The sequence below is a fragment of the Pelophylax lessonae genome, assembly GCF_965119305.1.
Source record: "Pelophylax lessonae genome assembly, chromosome: 9".
NCBI lineage: Eukaryota > Metazoa > Chordata > Amphibia > Anura > Ranidae > Pelophylax > Pelophylax lessonae.
The window spans coordinates 197,267,573-197,285,100 of NC_138776.1; the positions used below are offsets into that span (position 1 = coordinate 197,267,573).

The 17,528-nt window shown below is 44.4% G+C and overlaps 1 long non-coding RNA gene across 1 annotated transcript in view; it reads right to left on the bottom strand.

Moving 5' to 3' along the window:
• LOC309563864 overlaps positions 1-7,122 on the bottom strand; it is a 28,260-nt gene extending 21,138 nt beyond the window's left edge. The window contains exons 1-2 of the long non-coding RNA XR_014225746.1: positions 6,930-7,122; positions 4,027-4,139 (exon numbers count right to left, since the gene is read on the bottom strand). This is a non-coding gene — a long non-coding RNA (uncharacterized lncRNA). The remainder of the gene's footprint in view (positions 1-4,026; positions 4,140-6,929) is intronic.
• Positions 7,123-17,528: the final 10,406 nt, after the last annotated feature.

Sequence of the window (17,528 nt, forward strand, 5' to 3'; positions counted from 1 at the left end):
GAACCAGGGCAGCCACCACCGAGCGCAGGGATTCCATGCAAAATTTTCGAACCCGCACAAAGTGGTTCAGAGCTTTCAAGTCCAGAATCGGACGTACCTTGCCCTCCTTTCTGGGCACAGTGAACAGATTGGAATAGAACCCCCGAAATCTGTCCCGAAGAGGCACCGGAACCACCACTCCCTGGGCCCGCACCGCCAGGTGCAGATCCCGCAAGCGCTCCGGAGTCAGCTGAAGGTTTGAGGGGAAAAATCTGCCCGCCGGCCGAGAGAGAAACTCGATCTTGTAACCAGATCGAACGATTTCCTGAACCCACCTGTCCCGAATGCGGTCCAGCCAGGGTTGAAGAAAACCGAGCAAACGTCCCCCCGCCCCAGAACTGGGTGAGGGCGTCCCTTCAGGCCGTATTGTTATGGGCAGCGGACCCGGACTGGCCGGACATCTGCTTACCCGTCCACGGCTTCTTCTGGGAACCTTGGCCCTTGAAGGGCTTGCCCTTATAGTGCGACCGAAAGGCACGAAAGGACCCCTAAGAGGGTCTAAACGAGGTATTCTTCTTACCACAAACAAACTTATTCTTGTGAGTTTGGGGCAAGAGAGTGCTCTTACCCCCAGAAATACCCTTTATCAGAGTATCCAAAGATTCGCCAAAAAGGCGAGATCCCGCGTAGGGCAAGTTAGCTAAAGTCTTGCGAGAAGATTGGTCAACAGACCAACATTTCAGCCATATCAGGCGACGGTTCAATACCGCCACACTTGAAAGACGCGCAGCCAAAGGGACCAAATCCAAGTCCGCATCACACAAATACATGACACCCTGATGAATCTGATCCACCATAGCCAAAGTTGTCGGCGGGGCAGAGTCAGCCACCAGGGTGCGCCTGAGCACCTGCGTCCAATCCGCAATAGCCTGGGCTGCCATAATGGAAGCAAAAATAGGCTTCAGCATAGAGCCAGCAACCGTATAAGAATGACGGGCCAGAGACTCCAATCTCCTGTCCGTCGGGTCCCTTTCACACAGACTGACCGTTCAGATCCGCCTGTCCGTTTTTGTGGCAGATTTGAACGGTCCCCCCCATGTATTCCTATGGGGCATCGGATGTCAGCGGAGACATGTCCGCTGACATCCGATCCGTCAAATCTGGATGGATGGAAACCCTATTTTGCATCCGTCCAGAGGATCGGATGAGAACGGACAGACGGTCCGTTCCCATCCGATTCCCCTATAGGGATGTATGGGAAACTGACAGCTGTGTCTCCACGCACAGCACGGAGACACAGCTGTCACCCGCCTGCTCAGCAGGGGATCGGCGGCTCGATCCCCCGCTGAGATAAACGCACGGACGGACTGTTTGAAAGGGGCCTAAAGAAGAATGTATATTAACACATAGTATACATAATAAACACATATTGCTGATTATCCTGAAGCAGAAATTAGTTGCATAATACACACATATTGTAGAGAATACAATATGAGTGTTAGCAAACGTCTGATTTTCACAAGAATCTTTACAGATTTGATCAGTGTTTGCATTATATAGGTAGCAATAGATGGGTGAACTTGTTGCTCATTTTAAAAGGACCAGTCTGCCACATTTTGTGTGATACTTATCTAACACTGTCAGTAAAACATCCTGGGTTTTCATTATTCTTCATAGGGGTGTAAAGAGCTAGATACACAAACAATTTTCTCTGTACAATAATAAGAACCTGTGACTGCTTGGGAGAGCTGGTTTCTGACCACTAAAGTCATGAAATTGTCTCATAGGAAGTGAAGCTCTAAAATTGGAGCAGTATTTGTCTTTTTGTCAACAGACCAACATTTCAGCCATATCAGGCGACGGTTCAATACCGCCACACTTGAAAGACGCGCAGCCAAAAGGGACCAAATCCAAGTCCGCATCACACAAATACATGACACCCTGATGAATCTGATCCACCATAGCCAAAGTTGTCGGCGGGGCAGAGTCAGCCACCAGGGTGCGCCTGAGCACCTGCGTCCAATCCGCAATAGCCTGGGCTGCCATAATGGAAGCAAAAATAGGCTTCAGCATAGAGCCAGCAACCGTATAAGAATGACGGGCCAGAGACTCCAATCTCCTGTCCGTCGGGTCCCGGAACACCGGAGTATCCTCAGCAGGGATCGCAGTGGATTTATTTAAATTCGCCACTGCATGATCCATCTGAGGCGGCACACACCAGCGCTCATCAGTGGCGGGTGTAAATGGATAACGAAGCTTGAACCTACTCGGCACAGCAAAAGGCTTCTTTAAATTGCGCCATTGCTCATCAACCGCGCGCTGAAATTCCGTAGAGCAAGGAAAAACCTGCGATGTTTTGCGTTTCCTTTGCGTCCCATAAGAGGACATCAAAACAGGAGGACATGGTTCATCCTGCAAATGCAGCGTTTGCTTGATAAAAGCAACCAACTCATCCATGAGTGCAAGCTCTTCAGACGAGCCAGGGGGAGAATTATCAACCCCTTCCACCTCAGCCTCCCCCTCAGACCCCACAAGGTCTAGAGATGAGTGAGACCCTGAGAAGGGCACTCCAGCCATAGCAGCCCCATCGCCCTCTGAATCAGAGGAAATAGACACTCTGGGCCGTTTTGTGGATCGATCACCCACCAGCATCTGCACCTGAGCAGCCAAATTTGCCACAATAGCAGCCAGATCCGCCCCCTCGGGGGAAGCAGCAGCCCCTTGGCCCCCCACCAAGGCGGGAGGAAACTTGAAATCCTGAGAATCCATGCCCCAGTAGTATTAGGAAAAAAGGAGTACTGCCCCTTTAAGATCGCGGCGAGCGTAGCCCACCGCACCCACTGAATACACCGACCCCCACAGGGATAAGAACACTGGGCAAGGAATACAGGAAAATGGAAAGGTAAAAACCTGGAGAGATCACACAGGCTGCTGCCACCGATCGCTGTCCCAGAGCAAAAGGAAGTGATGCAATGACTGACCGCCCCTGTAAAGCCTATGTAAGGCTACACAAACATGGCCGCTCGGCTGAGGACTTCATAGGCAAATAGAAAATGGCGCCGACATGTGGCCTGATCGATCGCCGCCAAAATGGCGGCGGTTGGCGCCAAAACGCTGCGCCTTACCACACAGGACCGGCCACCACATTTCTGCCGCAAAAAAATGGCGGGTCGCCGCAGCGATCGCCGCACAGCATGTCCAAACTCAGACTGCTTCATGTATGCACTCAGCAGAGCAGGAGAGCCCCCCCCCCCTCGCAGCCCACACACAGGCAGTAATTCCACACAGGAACTGACAGGGAGCTCAGCAGCCACACAGACATGCAGGGTCCCACAGTCCCAGACTGACACCCAATAGACAGGTCCCCACATAGAGATACACTTACCAGTCCGGATGGCGTGGGGAGCCTGCTCCAGCGACCAAACCGCTGTACTGAGGACAGGGAGTGTCGCAGCCGTGACGCAGTGGAACTGCGGTGCGAAACCGCAATGGCGTCCAGTGAGGTAGCCACCTCACAGATAGCATCCCTGCAGCGAACAGGGATGGGTCGTTCAATGTGCCAGGGAAACCTGTGCTGAACGCTCAATGGCAGGCTGGGAAGCCCCTGGCCCTGAGCCCTGGGATCCAGGGTGGCCAGTCCAAGACCCAGCTCCGCACGATCATCGTCATCAGAAGAAGCTAACTAATGCTGAAAATAAACAGCTAAGTAAAAGAAAGAGAAAAAAACTCCAAATAAAATCAAAAAGAGAAAAGAAGCTGAGACTGAGAGCCCCAGCACAGGAACAGCCAGCCTACTCCTAAGCTAGGCATTAGAAACTGAGTTGGGAATGCAGGAAGCAGGGAGGTATTGACTGAGGGGACCACCCCCTAGGGGTGGGATATGCTAAAAGCTTTGATATTAACTATTTTGTTGCCTAGCTACTCCTGTGGAGCAAAGGTCAATAACCCCCATTAGTGATGAATATGAAGTGGCGGCAACTGTCGGAGGACGTAAGAGAAATAACCATTTTTGACAGCACTAAAGATAATATTAATAAAGTAAAATACCTGATTACACATTGGTTTGCAGTAATAGTTGTCAAAATAAACACACACCAATCCTCCATTGTTTGGTACCCGAGGTACTGAGCAGTTGGTTAATTTCACAATCTGTTTAAAATCTATAAACATCAAGAAAATCAAATTATAGGTAATGTCAAGAAATTTAGATAGATCAAAAAATGAAGTTAAAAACACAGGCAGGATTTTGATGACCCTAATGTCTTCCTGACAAGGAGCACCAACTCACCTAAAACAAAAATAGAGGTGCCCCCCACTATTAAACAAATCAATGTGCCAAACACACACTCACTGTACCCTGAAGAAGCCCATGTGGCTTGTGGGCGAAACATGTCGGTGCTACTGCCTGCACACGCATGTGATCCTAAGCATGCCATGGCACTGTTAACATCCAGCTATGCAGCATTACCCCGCTGACCGGAAGGAAGTGACCAGATGGGAATCCAGAGAGCCCCACATGACAGCCCACACACAAACTCCACTTTTCGGTGGGAGCCTGGTGTGATGGAGAGCCCAGCACAGTATTTTGGAGGAACAGGCATAGCACATCCAGCGGTACCCCACAGCAACAGTTGTTATCAGCGCTCAGTTCAGAAGCCTACATCTCTGATGGTATGGGGTTGCATGAGTGTGTGTGGCATGGCCAGCTTACACATCTGGAAAGGCACCATCAATGCTGAAAAGTATATCCAAGTTCTAGAACAACATATGCTCCCATCCGGATGTCCTCTCTTTCAGGGAAGACCTTGCATTTTCCAACATGGCAATGCCAGACCACATACTGCATCAATTACAACATCATGGCTGCGTAGAAGAAGGATCCGGGTACGGAAATGGCCAGCTTGCAGTCCAGATCTTTCACCTATAGAAAACATTTGGCGCATCATAAAGAGGAAGATGCGACAAAGAAGACCTAAGACAGTTGAGCAACTAGAAGCCTGTATTAAACAAGAATGGGAGAATATTCTTATTCATAAACTTGAGCAACTTGTCTCCTCGGTCCCCAGACGTTTGCAGACTGTTATAAAAAGAAGAGGGGATGCCACACAGTGGTAAACATGGCCTTGTCCCAACATTTTTGAGATGTGTTGATGCCATAAAATTTAAAATCAACTTATTTTTCCCTTAAAATAAAACATTTTCTCAGTTTAAACATTTGATATGTCATCTATGTTGTATTCTGAATAAAATATTGAAATTTGAAACTTCCACATCATTGCATTCTGTTTTTATTCACATTCATTCACATTTTATAGTGCCCCAACTTTTTTGGAATCGGGTTTGTATATTGGTTTACCTGTAACATGATTGTTAGACAGTTCTCTAACATTTTCTAAAATAAAAAAAAAAACTACTATCTTGAAAAAACACTTTAAGGTCCCTTTCACACAGACAGACCGTTCAGATCCGCCTGTCCGTTTTTGTGGCAGATTTGAACGGTCCCCCCCATGTATCCCTATGGGGCATCGGATGTCAGCGGAGACATGTCCGCTGACATCCGATCCGTCAAATCTGGATGGATGGAAACCCTATTTTGCATCCGTCCAGAGGATCGGATCGGATGAGAACGGACAGACGGTCCGTTCCCATCCGATTCCCCTATAGGGATGTATGGGAAACTGACAGCTGTGTCTCCACGCACAGCACGGAGACACAGCTGTCACCCGCCTGCTCAGCAGGGGATCGGCGGCTCGATCCCCCTCTGAGATAAACGCACGGACGGACTGCGTGAAAGGGGCCTAAAGAAGAATGTATATTAACACATAGTATACATAATAAACACATATTGCTGATTATCCTGAAGCAGAAATTAGTTGCATAATACACACATATTGTAGAGAATACAATATGAGTGTTAGCAAACGTCTGATTTTCACAAGAATCTTTACAGATTTGATCAGTGTTTGCATTATATAGGTAGCAATAGACGGGTGAACTTGTTGCTCATTTTAAAAGGACCAGTCTGCCACATTTTGTGTGATACTTATCTAACACTGTCAGTAAAACATCCTGGGTTTTCATTATTCTTCATAGGGGTGTAAAGAGCTAGATACACAAACAATTTTCTCTGTACAATAATAAGAACCTGTGACTGCTTGGGAGAGCTGGTTTCTGACCACTAAAGTCATGAAATTGTCTCATAGGAAGTGAAGCTCTAAAATTGGAGCAGTATTTGTCTTTTTCATGTTGTTCTTAGGGTCTGGAACAAACTTAAGGGGGACCCTGGGCAACAAAAAAAATTGTGAGCACCCACCCCCCCCCCCCCACCCTATACATTTATGCCAGACCCTGAATCCGAGAATGCAGCCTGGTTTGCCGGGAGAGGGAGGATGCACAATAGGGAGTGTGAAGGGTGGAGTGGGGCAAGTCTGGTAGGAACCATGTACCATTGGGCGAGTAGCTTCATAGCAGATTCAGTAGATATCATACTGATAGAACAAGAGGTAAATGTGGACCAAAGTTGTGGCCAATCCTCCTTGGATTTGGAACTTCTAAGACCGTTCTTCCCCTTGAAGACATAAGAATGGGCTATATGGGCGGACAGGTAATTAAGTTAGTTATTTTACATTTGTTATAGCACTGTCTGCCTTGATTGTGGGCTATCCGAGTTGACACTTTTGAGACATGTTATGTCTTATGACAGCAGCTAAGTTTGAGTGGATTTTGAGTGTTTTAGTAGAGTAACAACTAAGCGCGGCTGGGTGGTTTTTGAGTATTGTATGCTTGGCGACAAGAGAAAGCCAGAGGGAATAAATAGAAGCGCAATTGATTCCCCCATAAGGAAGGGACCCTCAGAAGATAAGCATAACAACAGAGGTGCTTAATGCTCTTCTGCCTCTAGGAAAACTGGCACTCCACCATCACAGCATTTCTAAATTATACTGGATTACCTGCAGTTTCATTGATGGACAGTCTTGTAACATTTTCTAAAAAAAAAATTAGAAAAAAAAAAAAACCATTAACTTGAAAAAACACTTTAAAGAAGAATGTATATTAACATAAAGACAACTTTCCTTTCATTTTTTTTGTGTGGGTGCTCATTTGTAATGTAGCCACCATGATAGATTACTTCTGCTGTCTATCCTGAAGCAGAGACTAGTTGCATAATACACTCAAACTGTACAGAATACAATATGGGTGTCAGCAAAATGTCTGATTTTCACAAGAATCCCTACAGATGTGATCAGTGTTTGCATATATGGGTAGCTAGGTGATAGATAGGATAGATAGGTGAACTTCTTCTTGCTAATTGGAACAGTCTGCCACGACTTGTGTGATACTTAATTGGCACTGTCAGTAAAACATCCTGGGTTTTAATTATTCTTCAAAGGGATTTAAAGAACTAGACCCACAAACAATATTCTCTGTACAATAATGAGAAACTGTGACTGCTTGGAAGAGCTGGTTACTGACCACTAGAGTCCTGAAATTGTTTCATAGAAAGTGAAGCTCTTAAATAGGAGCAATATTTGTCTTTTTCAAGTTATCGTTAGGGTCTTAAGGGAACTCATAGTTACCTAGTTACATAGTAGGTGAGGTTGAATAAAGACAATAGTCCATCCAGTTCAACCTGTGTAGGTGTGTGTGGCCGTAATCATCTCACATACCCCTGAATGTTCTGATCCTTGAGATGTACGTCTAAGAGTCTCTGGGCAAAATAAAAATACTGTAAACCCCCCCCCCCCCCCCCTATAAATCAATGTCAGACCCTGAATCTGAGCATTCAGCCTGGCTGGCCAGGAAAGGGAGGAAGCATAATGGGGAGTGTGAAGGGTGGAGGTGGGCAAGTATAGTAGGAACCATTTACCATCGGGTGAGTACCTTCATGGCAGATTTATTAGATATCATACTGATAGAACAAGAGGTAAATGTGGACCAAATTAAAAGTTATTGCTAAATAAAAGATTGCACTCAACTAAAACCCTATTGTGCACAAAAATTGTGTCAATATAAACAAATATAACATGTAAAAGCAATATTATGTATAATGAATTCATATAAATAAAACTAGGATTAATTCCAAATATTGTGCAAAATCACTGCAAATTGTCCATATATGTGCATGGAATCAATTAGTCCATAAAGTGATAAGTGCCAATGGATATCCAAGTATAGATGGTAAGTAACACTTGGTAGCAATATACACCTCCACCAGAACACCCAGAGTGTATATATGCTTACCAGATAACGTGGACCCCTTCAGTTATAGGGGGTCAGTAAGGCAAGTAGATATATCAGACGCCATGCATCAAAACAGGCACCGATTCCAAATACTCCAAACCGATTCCTCCGATAGCATTAAACAGGGTTCATACACATTTTTACCAAGAAAATTCCATGACTTTACGTAAATATTCATGACCTAAAGTTTCATGAAATGTCTATGTATACATGTTAAATAAGAAGAAAATCCATGTCACACCCAGCATATTTTCACTAAAATAAATGACAATCTTTGTAGTGTACAGTACCTCTGCAGTTAGGGCTTCGTTTCTGGCTACAGCGCGACTCAAAATGGTCCCTTGTTTTACAGTGGATGAGATGGAAGCACCACTGCCGCAGCTGGGAGCAGGTGTCACTTCAGGCGCACGGGTGAAAAAGCTGAGAACTCTGATGTAGGGGGGACTCTGGTGACCAGAGACCACTTTCCACAGAGAGAATGCACTAAGGAAGGGAGGGGGGGTCCTGATATAATGAGGAACCTTTATAACAGTGCCCCCTTACATCAGTGACCCCCCTCAGACTGGCCGGGCAGCACTGTCACTGACCTCCTCTTAGGTGCACCATGCTCTGGTTTTATCCTGTAGTCTCCTCTCCCCAGTCCACACATGTCTGACTTCTCCTGTGATCCCCATCCCGACAGCACTCCCACTTTTGACTCCTCTCCAGACATGATAAAAGACAAGAGATGGTCAGAGATTATGGACATGATAGAAAAGATGGTTAGAGGCTGTGGACATGGTACAGGAGGTGGTCAGAGGCTGTGGACATGGTACAGGAGGTGGTCAAAGGCTGTGGACATGGTACAGGAGGTGGTCAAAGGCTGTGGACATGGTACAGGAGGTGGTCAAAGGCTGTGGACATGTTACAGGAGGTGGTTAGAGGCTGCAGACATGATACAGGAGGTGGTCAGAGGATGCGGACATGGTACAGGAGATTTTCAAAGGCTGTGGACATGGTGCAGGAGATTTTGAAAGGCTGTGGACATGTTACAGGAGGTGGTCAGGGGATGCGGATATGGTACAGGAGATTTTCAAAGGCTGTGGACATGGTACAGGAGGTGGTTAGAGGCTGCGGACATGATACAGGAGGTGGTCAAAGGCTGCGGACATGGTACAGGAGGTGGTCAAAGGCTGTGAACATGGTACAGGAGGTGGTCAAAGGCTGTGGACATGGTACGGGAGGTGGTCAAAGGCTGTGAACATGGTACAGGAGGTGGTCAAAGGCTGTGGACATGGTACAGGAGGTGGTCAAAGGCTGTGGACATGGTACAGGAGGTGGTCAAAGGCTGTGGACATGGTACAGGAGGTGGTCAAAGGCTGCGGACATGGTACAGGAGATTTTCAAAGGCTGCGGACATGGTACAGGAGATGGTCAAAGGCTGCAGACATGGTAGAAGAGATGGTCAGAGACTGCGGACATGGTAGAAGAGATGGTCAGAGACTGCGGACATGGTAGAAGAGATGGTCAGAGACTGCGGACATGATACAGGAGATGGTCAGAGACTGTGGACATGATACAGGAGATGGTCAGAGACTGCGGACATGATAGAAGATAGAAGAGCACTAGGGGGGCCGGAGAGCACAGGGGAAGCAGAGAGCACTGGAGGAGCTGAAGGGCATGGGAGGGGGAATAGAGAGAATTAAGGGGGGGGGGGGTTTGGAAAGCATTGCAGGGGGGTTGGAAGGTGCAGGGGAGTGGAGAGCACTGTCTGGGGGGGGGACAGGAAATCACTGAGGGGGGAGCCAGGGAGCACAGGGGGGTGGGGAGCACTGGGGGAGCCAGAATAAGAGCACGGAGGGGGCTAAGAGCAGGGAAGGCTAAAAGAGCACTGGGGGGGCTGAAAGAGCACCGAAACCGAAAATGACTTTTTTCCCCCCAATTATTTTTAAAATAGTAGGCAAGGTTAATTACCCATGGTATTTGTATTATGCAGCATGAGGGGGTTAATGTATTGCCACTGGTCACTGATGCATTAATGACCAACCAGTGGCAGTTAATTAACCCCTTTCTGCTGCATTAGTGGCATGAGTGTCAGTGTTAATTAACACTGGTTGCACTGACACTGATACTGGTTGCACTAATGCAGCTCACTGATACTGAATAGATCTTCAATTAATAATTAATAATAATGAAAAGAAACTGAATTAATAAATGTTTGTAATTAACAGCATAAACAACCCGTCATCCCTGCACATTAACCATTGGAGCCAATAGCTCACCAATCCAATAATTACAGCACTGGATGGGTTAATTAATCTGGGATATGTGTGTGTCTGTGGGGGAGGCTTAATTATTTCTGCAATCTTATTTTTCTTTTTAAGGGGAAAAAGATGGAGGGGTAATATTGATTTGGAGGTAACTTTTAATATGTCTATTAGGCTGCTGCTTGATAATTAAGGAGAGAGAAGAGAGAGAAGAGAGAGAAAGAAAGAGAGAGAAAGAAAGAGAGAGAGAGAAAGAGAGAGAGAGAAAGAGAGAGAGAGAAAGAGAGAGAGAGAAAGAGAGAGAGAGAAAGAGAGAGAGAGAGAGAGAGAGAGAGAGAGAGAGAGAGAGAGAGAGAGAGAGAGAGAGAGAGAGAGAGAGAGAGAGAGAGAGAGAGAGAGAGAGAGAGAGAGAGAGAGAGAATATCTTCTGCAGCATGGGAGAGAAGCAGTCTGCTTCTACATTCTACAGCACATTCCACAACAGGGGCAGTCGGCTTCTACATTCCATAGCACATTCCACAACACATTCCACAGCACATTCCACAACATGGGCAGTCGGCTTCTACATTCCATAGCACATACCACAGCACGGGCAGTCGGCTTCTACATTCCATAGCACATTCCACAGCACGGGCAGTCTGCTTCTACATTCCACAGCACATTCCACAACAGGGGCAGTCGGCTTCTACATTCCATAGCACATTCCACAGAACATTCCACAACACCAGCAGTCGGCTTCTACATTCCATAGCACATTCCACAGCACGGGCAGTCGGCTTCTACATTCCACAGCACATTCCACAGCATGGGCAGTCGGCTTCTACATTCCACAGCACATTCCTCAGCATGGGCAGTCGGCTTCTACATTCCATAGCACATACCACAGCACGGGAGAGAAGCAGTCGGCCTGAGACCCCCCAGTGCACCCCCCCGCTGGTACGTCCCTGAGAGCGGGACAGTAAATGCACGATTTCTCAGTTTCAGCGGATCAATCCGCCGCAGAGTTCCCAGCCTGTCACGGTCTATTCATATTGAAGAGACCAGTGATCAGGCTTCAGCTGTGCGCTGCGGCTGATTAATCCGCCTAAACCCGAAACAGAGAAAATAGTCCACTTACTGTCCCTGCTCCCACAGAATACAGGGGGCCCAGAGACAAAAATAAATAGTTGCACAACACTTTTCCATGACTTTTCCAAAACTTAGTAAGTTTAGTCATTTTCCAGGACTTTTCCAGGCCTGGAAAGTGTCATGTCAAAATCCCATGACTTTTCCAGGATTTTCATGACCGCACGAACCCCGATTAAACCTGGGGATGGGCTCCCATACAATACACCCAGAAGAAAAAGAAGGGTCTCGATAGTGAAGTACGTAAATACAAATAGATTTATTGAAAACGGGTGCACAATTATGATGCAATATCAGGGCATAAAGATCATCTCCAGGTCAGGAACGCCTTCCGCGTTCCATCTGCGTTCCATCGGGAGCCGGAAATGACGTATCAGCGCAGTCACAGGTCCTACGTCCCGGAGGTGTATATTGCTACCAAGTGTTACTTACCATCTATACTTGGATATCCATTGGCACTTACCACATTATGGACTCATTGATTCCATGCACATATATGGACAATTTGCAGTGATTTTGCACAATATTTTGAATTAATCCTAGTTTTATTTATATGAATTCATTATACATAATATTGCTTTTGCAGGTTATATTTGTTTATATTGACCAAATTTTTGTGCACAATGGTGTTTTAGTTGAGCGCAATCTTTCATTTAGCAATAACTTAATTTTTTCACATTTCATGGACCACGTGTGGATTGCTGCTTTTAATTTAGGGTTCCCTACACTATATATAATATTTTTTTTTCTATAATTTATCAATTTTTCAATTTTTAAATTCACTATTTATTTCACTTAATTTCCTTTGCGTGGGTAGTTGGTTCATTACCACATTTTCATTTTTTTTAAATGTGGACCAAAGCTGTGGCCAATCCTTCTCGGATTTGGTACTTCTTAGATTGTTCTCCCACTTGAAGACATAACAATGGGCTATACTGTATGGGTGGACAGATGATTAAGTTGGAAATACAGCAAATAATGGTAATTTGGTTAGGTGACAGTGCTGTGCCATAATAGATATTTTCAAAGATGAAAATTTGTTGGATGTCCACTAATAGAATGTGCTCGGCGATTCCAAGCCTGGGGGAAAGCATGGATTTCCCAGAAGCGGTAGTAAGGGTAAATGTGGCAAAGTAAGTTTGCTAAAATATTTAGTAGAGTGCCAGATGGTCAAAGTATGGCGCATCAGGGGGCTCATGATTCTGGGTCTTGATTTGGGTGGGAGTCAAGGGAGCGCCTCAGGTGTCTACCTGTGAACAGCTGTAGGATTCAAGGATCACCCATGAGGGAGTAGTATCAAATGTGAAAAAGGAAATTACAGTGATTGTGTAATTTCGGCCACTTTGAGTAAACTTGGAAACTAGGGACTCCAAGTCTCCTCCAGAGCATTTGCGTATAAATATTGTGTGCATTGGCTTTTTTATTAAATAAACAGTGTTACACTATGAGAGGCTCTTCCTTTTTCTTTCCTATGGACAGGTTTTGCATCTCTACTTCATTACATGAGCAAATAAGGTCATGCTAGTGTCAATAGGGTGCCGATGGGAGACCTACCAGTGGATTATGCTCATCTTGGTGCTATTTGACTCTCTAGTACATTCAAGGAGTCAACTTTATCTGGTGAATGCAGTGTGAGGATTTTGGTATACTGGGGTGGAAGACACTTGTATTGATGCTAACACCTGATGTGGCACTTATTGTCATTTTTTTTTATTATAGTGGCACTGGACACTATCACTATTTGGACTTTTATATAAGTGGGACTTATACATTTTATGTCTTATGACAACATCTAACCTTTTTGTAAACACCATTTGAGTGGATTTTGAGTGTTTTAGTAGAGTAACAACTAAGCGCGGCTCAGTGTTTTTTGAGTATTGTGTGCTTGGTGATTCTAGAGAACCAGAGGGAATGTCAATGAAATCGAAGCACAATCGCTTCCCCATAATGACCCTCAGAAGATAAGGGTTCCAACAGAAGTGCTTAATGCTCTTCTGCCTCTAGGAAAACGTGCACTCCACCATCACAGCATTCCTTAACTATATTGGCTTACCTGTAGCTTGATTGTTGGACAGTTCTCTAACGTTTTCTAAAATAAAAAAAAAAAAAAAACTACTAACTTGAAAAAACACTTTAAAGAAGAATGTATATTAACACATAGTATACATAATAAACACATATTGCTGTTTATCCTGAAGCAGAAAGTAGTTGCATAATACACACATATTGTACAGAATACAATATGAGTGTCAGCAAACTTCTGATTTTCACAAGAATCTCTGCAGATTTATTCAGTGTTTGCATTATATAGGTAGCAATAGATAGGCGAACTTGCTGCTCATTTTCGAAGGACCAGTCTGCCACGTTTTGTGTGATACTTATCCAACACTGTCAGTAAAACATGCTGGGTTTTCATTATTCTTCATAGGGATGTAAAGAACTAGATACACAAACAATTTTCTCTATACAATAATAAGAACCTGTGACTGCTTGGGAGAGTTGGTTACTGACTACTAGAGTCCTGAAATTGTCTCATAGAAAGCGAAGCTCTAAAATGGAAGCAGTATTTGTCTTTTTTCAAGTTCAACTTCATCTTTAGGGTCTGGTACCGATTTAAGGGGCACAAAAAAATTGTGAGCCCCCCCCCTATAAATCCATGGTAGGACCATGTACCATTGGGTGAGTACCTTCATAGCAGATTTTGTAGATATCATACTGATAGTACAAGAGGTAAATGTGGACCAAATTTGTGGCCAATCCTCCTCGGATTTGGTACTTCTAAGATGGTTCTCCCACTTGAAGACATAAGAATGGGCTATATGGGTGGACAGGTGATTAAGTTGGAAATACTGTAGATAATGGTAATTTGGTTAGGTGTGTCATAACAGATATTTTCAAAGATCAAAATGTGTTGAATGTCAACCAATGGAATGTTCTTGGTGATTCCAAGCCTGGGGGGAAGCATGGGTTTCCTAGAAGTGGTAGTAAGGGTAAATGTGGCAAAATAAGTTTGCTAAAATATTTATTAGAGTGCCAGATGGTTAATGTATGGTGCATTGCTTTAGGGTCTGGTGCAGGTTTAAGGGGGACTCTGGGCAAAAAAAAAAAAAAAATTTGTGAGCCCCCTCCATATAAATCCATCCAAGAGCCTGAATCTGAGCATGCAGCCTGGCTGGCCAGGAAAGGGAGGGTCAGGTTTGTGGCCTCCTTCTTTACCTGAACCATATGCCCTCAATGTGGGGGTGCCCTGCCATGTCCCCATTGATCCCGTGGCAATGAGGACAATAGGGACCTCATCCCCACAACCTTGGCTGCTGGTTGTGGGGGTATGCAGTCAGGGGGCTTATCAGAATCTGGTATCCCCCTTTAAAAATAAGGAGGCCCCCAGATACCCCCTATGTAAAGGAGTATAAGGCACATAGTACACCTAGTCCTTCATGAAAAAAAAAAAACTAGAAATAAAGACACCCTAATGTTTGACAAGTTCTTTAATAGAAAAAAATAGAAATCACCACATAATGTTCCTCATTGTAATTCCATCGTCATGCTGACTTGTCAAAAAAAGAAAACAGGCAGACAAGTGATCCTGATGGTGCCACTAGTCAAATGACAGTGTCCTGAGCTGTCATCATATTCATAAGGGAAGGGGTGGGGATAGTGGTAGCATCATTGAACAAATATGGACATGGCCATTTTGGTCAATGTCAGTGATGTCACTGCTATCCCACCCTTTTGCTTAAAAGAAGAGGGGATTATGTCAATGGCTCTTAGGGATGCTGTGGGTGCAAGCACCCTTAGAAGCTTACAGTGAAAAGTTGTCATATAAGAAGCTGTAGAAATGCCACTTCTAAATCTGTCGATGAACAGGGTGCGGAATGTGCTAAAATTCAGCCCCCTTTGTGTTTGGTTATAAGTTTGGAAAAACAATTTATATTCCTCTATTATGTCTCCTTATGCACAACCTTGATTTATATGTCTAACTGTAAAATCGCTATGTCAATATATGCAATGTGCAATATAGTGCAGACAATAATACTGTGTTTTTAACCAATATAACACTGATGCCGTTTAACAGGAGAAAAGTTGCAGTTCAAGGGAGCAATTTGTCAATTTGTTTTTTACAAAATAAAATTAGCTAGTTCTCTAGAGTCTGCATGTTTCTATAAAATGTCATATTACTTGGCCTGAAAATATCGCTAAGACCTTTCAAAAGAAACCCAAGAGCAAATCTTAATTATACACACCATGTGCAGGATGCCCCTCAGTTTCTAAAAAGAAGATGAAATACAGTTTATTAAGAAGATAGGAGACATTTCTGTATTACTAGAAAACATTATTAAAAAACAAATCCAAATGCAACCACAACATCAAACTACTGCTAAGTTGCAACATTTTACATTTTCATTCTTGGTTTTAAAGTAAGAAAGTTAAGATAGTTAAGGTCCGGTTCACACTTATGCGATGTGGGAAGGCTGTGAATCCGCAGCCTGTACCCGCATCGCACACGCACCCCCGGCAGTTCACACTGCCATATGCGATACGCTGGGGGTGTCAATGTAATCTTAACAACACCCCCAGTTTGATCGCATATCGCAGTGCGATCTAGCAGTTCGCACAGGATCGGATCGCACAAGTGTGAACCGAAGTGCGATCCGATCCTGATGTGGCTGCCAAAAAGGGTCCTGTGCGAGTTTGCTGCGGGTGCGGGTGCGAATTTAGCCATACAAAGTGTATGGCTAAACTCGCACCGCCGATCGCATGTAATGAAGGAGCAGTGCGCTCCGACATTACATGCGAACCCCGCACTCGCACAAGTGTGAACCGGGGCAGAAAGTTAAAGTAGAAGTCCACCCTAACACTAAAATCTCTGCATCTACAGACCTCCTCAATCTAACACTAACCTATCTAGACCTGTAAAGAAGAAATCAGTACACAAACCTTTTTTGAAGCCGATCCGACCCGATCCCATGCTGAGCTGTCAGCCGCTGCTTCACTGTAGAGGCGAGTGCAGAGGACACAACCGACAGCAGAAGACCCATAGTAAGTGCATGGGTGACATCACTCACCATTCCTTTCACAGCCATTGTTGGCTGTGTCCTCTGCAGAGCTCCTGCCGCTGGAGACCGGAACTGATTGGCTTCAAAATGTATATTGATTTCTTCTTTACAGGGCTAGAAAGGTTAGTGTTAGATCGTAGAGGTCTATATTGCAGGGATTTTAGTTTTAGTGTGGACTTACACTCAAAAGTAAGAATACAGGATTGTTAAAGCATTAGAAGTGGTAGTCAAAAGATTGTTCCTATTGCCTTTGGGATTGAACTGTCAATAAAGGAATTGATCTACCTTGCTTGAGAATTTCATATGGTCAAAAACATGTAAAGAAATATTTTCAAAATGCATAAGCAAGTTATGCTAGATCAAAAGATTATCGTCATTACTAATGTACATCAGGGTAACAAAAAGAGCCAATGCATAAATGAATGACAATGATAAATTGAAATAATCAGCGCAAGCCCTAATTCAATAATACAAATAATGTGCACAAAGCTGCAAGCAATCAGTGCCAAACACAAAAACACTAAAGATAACTGAATAAATAATATTGCTGCGCTAAGTGAATAAAACAATCGCTGTGTAATAAATTAATAATTGATATAAAGTGACCAAATCTTCTCCAAAATAAAAGGTATAAAATCAATAATGAATCAAAAAGTAAACCGTGATAATGAAAAGTCCCAATACATAGTAAAAATAAAGTGACACAATAATAACTGAATAAAAATAAAGTGACACAATAATAACTGAAATCTTCATCCGTGAGTGTGATCAAAAGTGCTGCATGCTTCACTCCAAGTGATCCATGTGTCAAATGTAAGGTTAGCAGCTCACCTCAGAGACAGACTCCTGAGAGTCAAATACGCTTTGGGTAAATCACAGT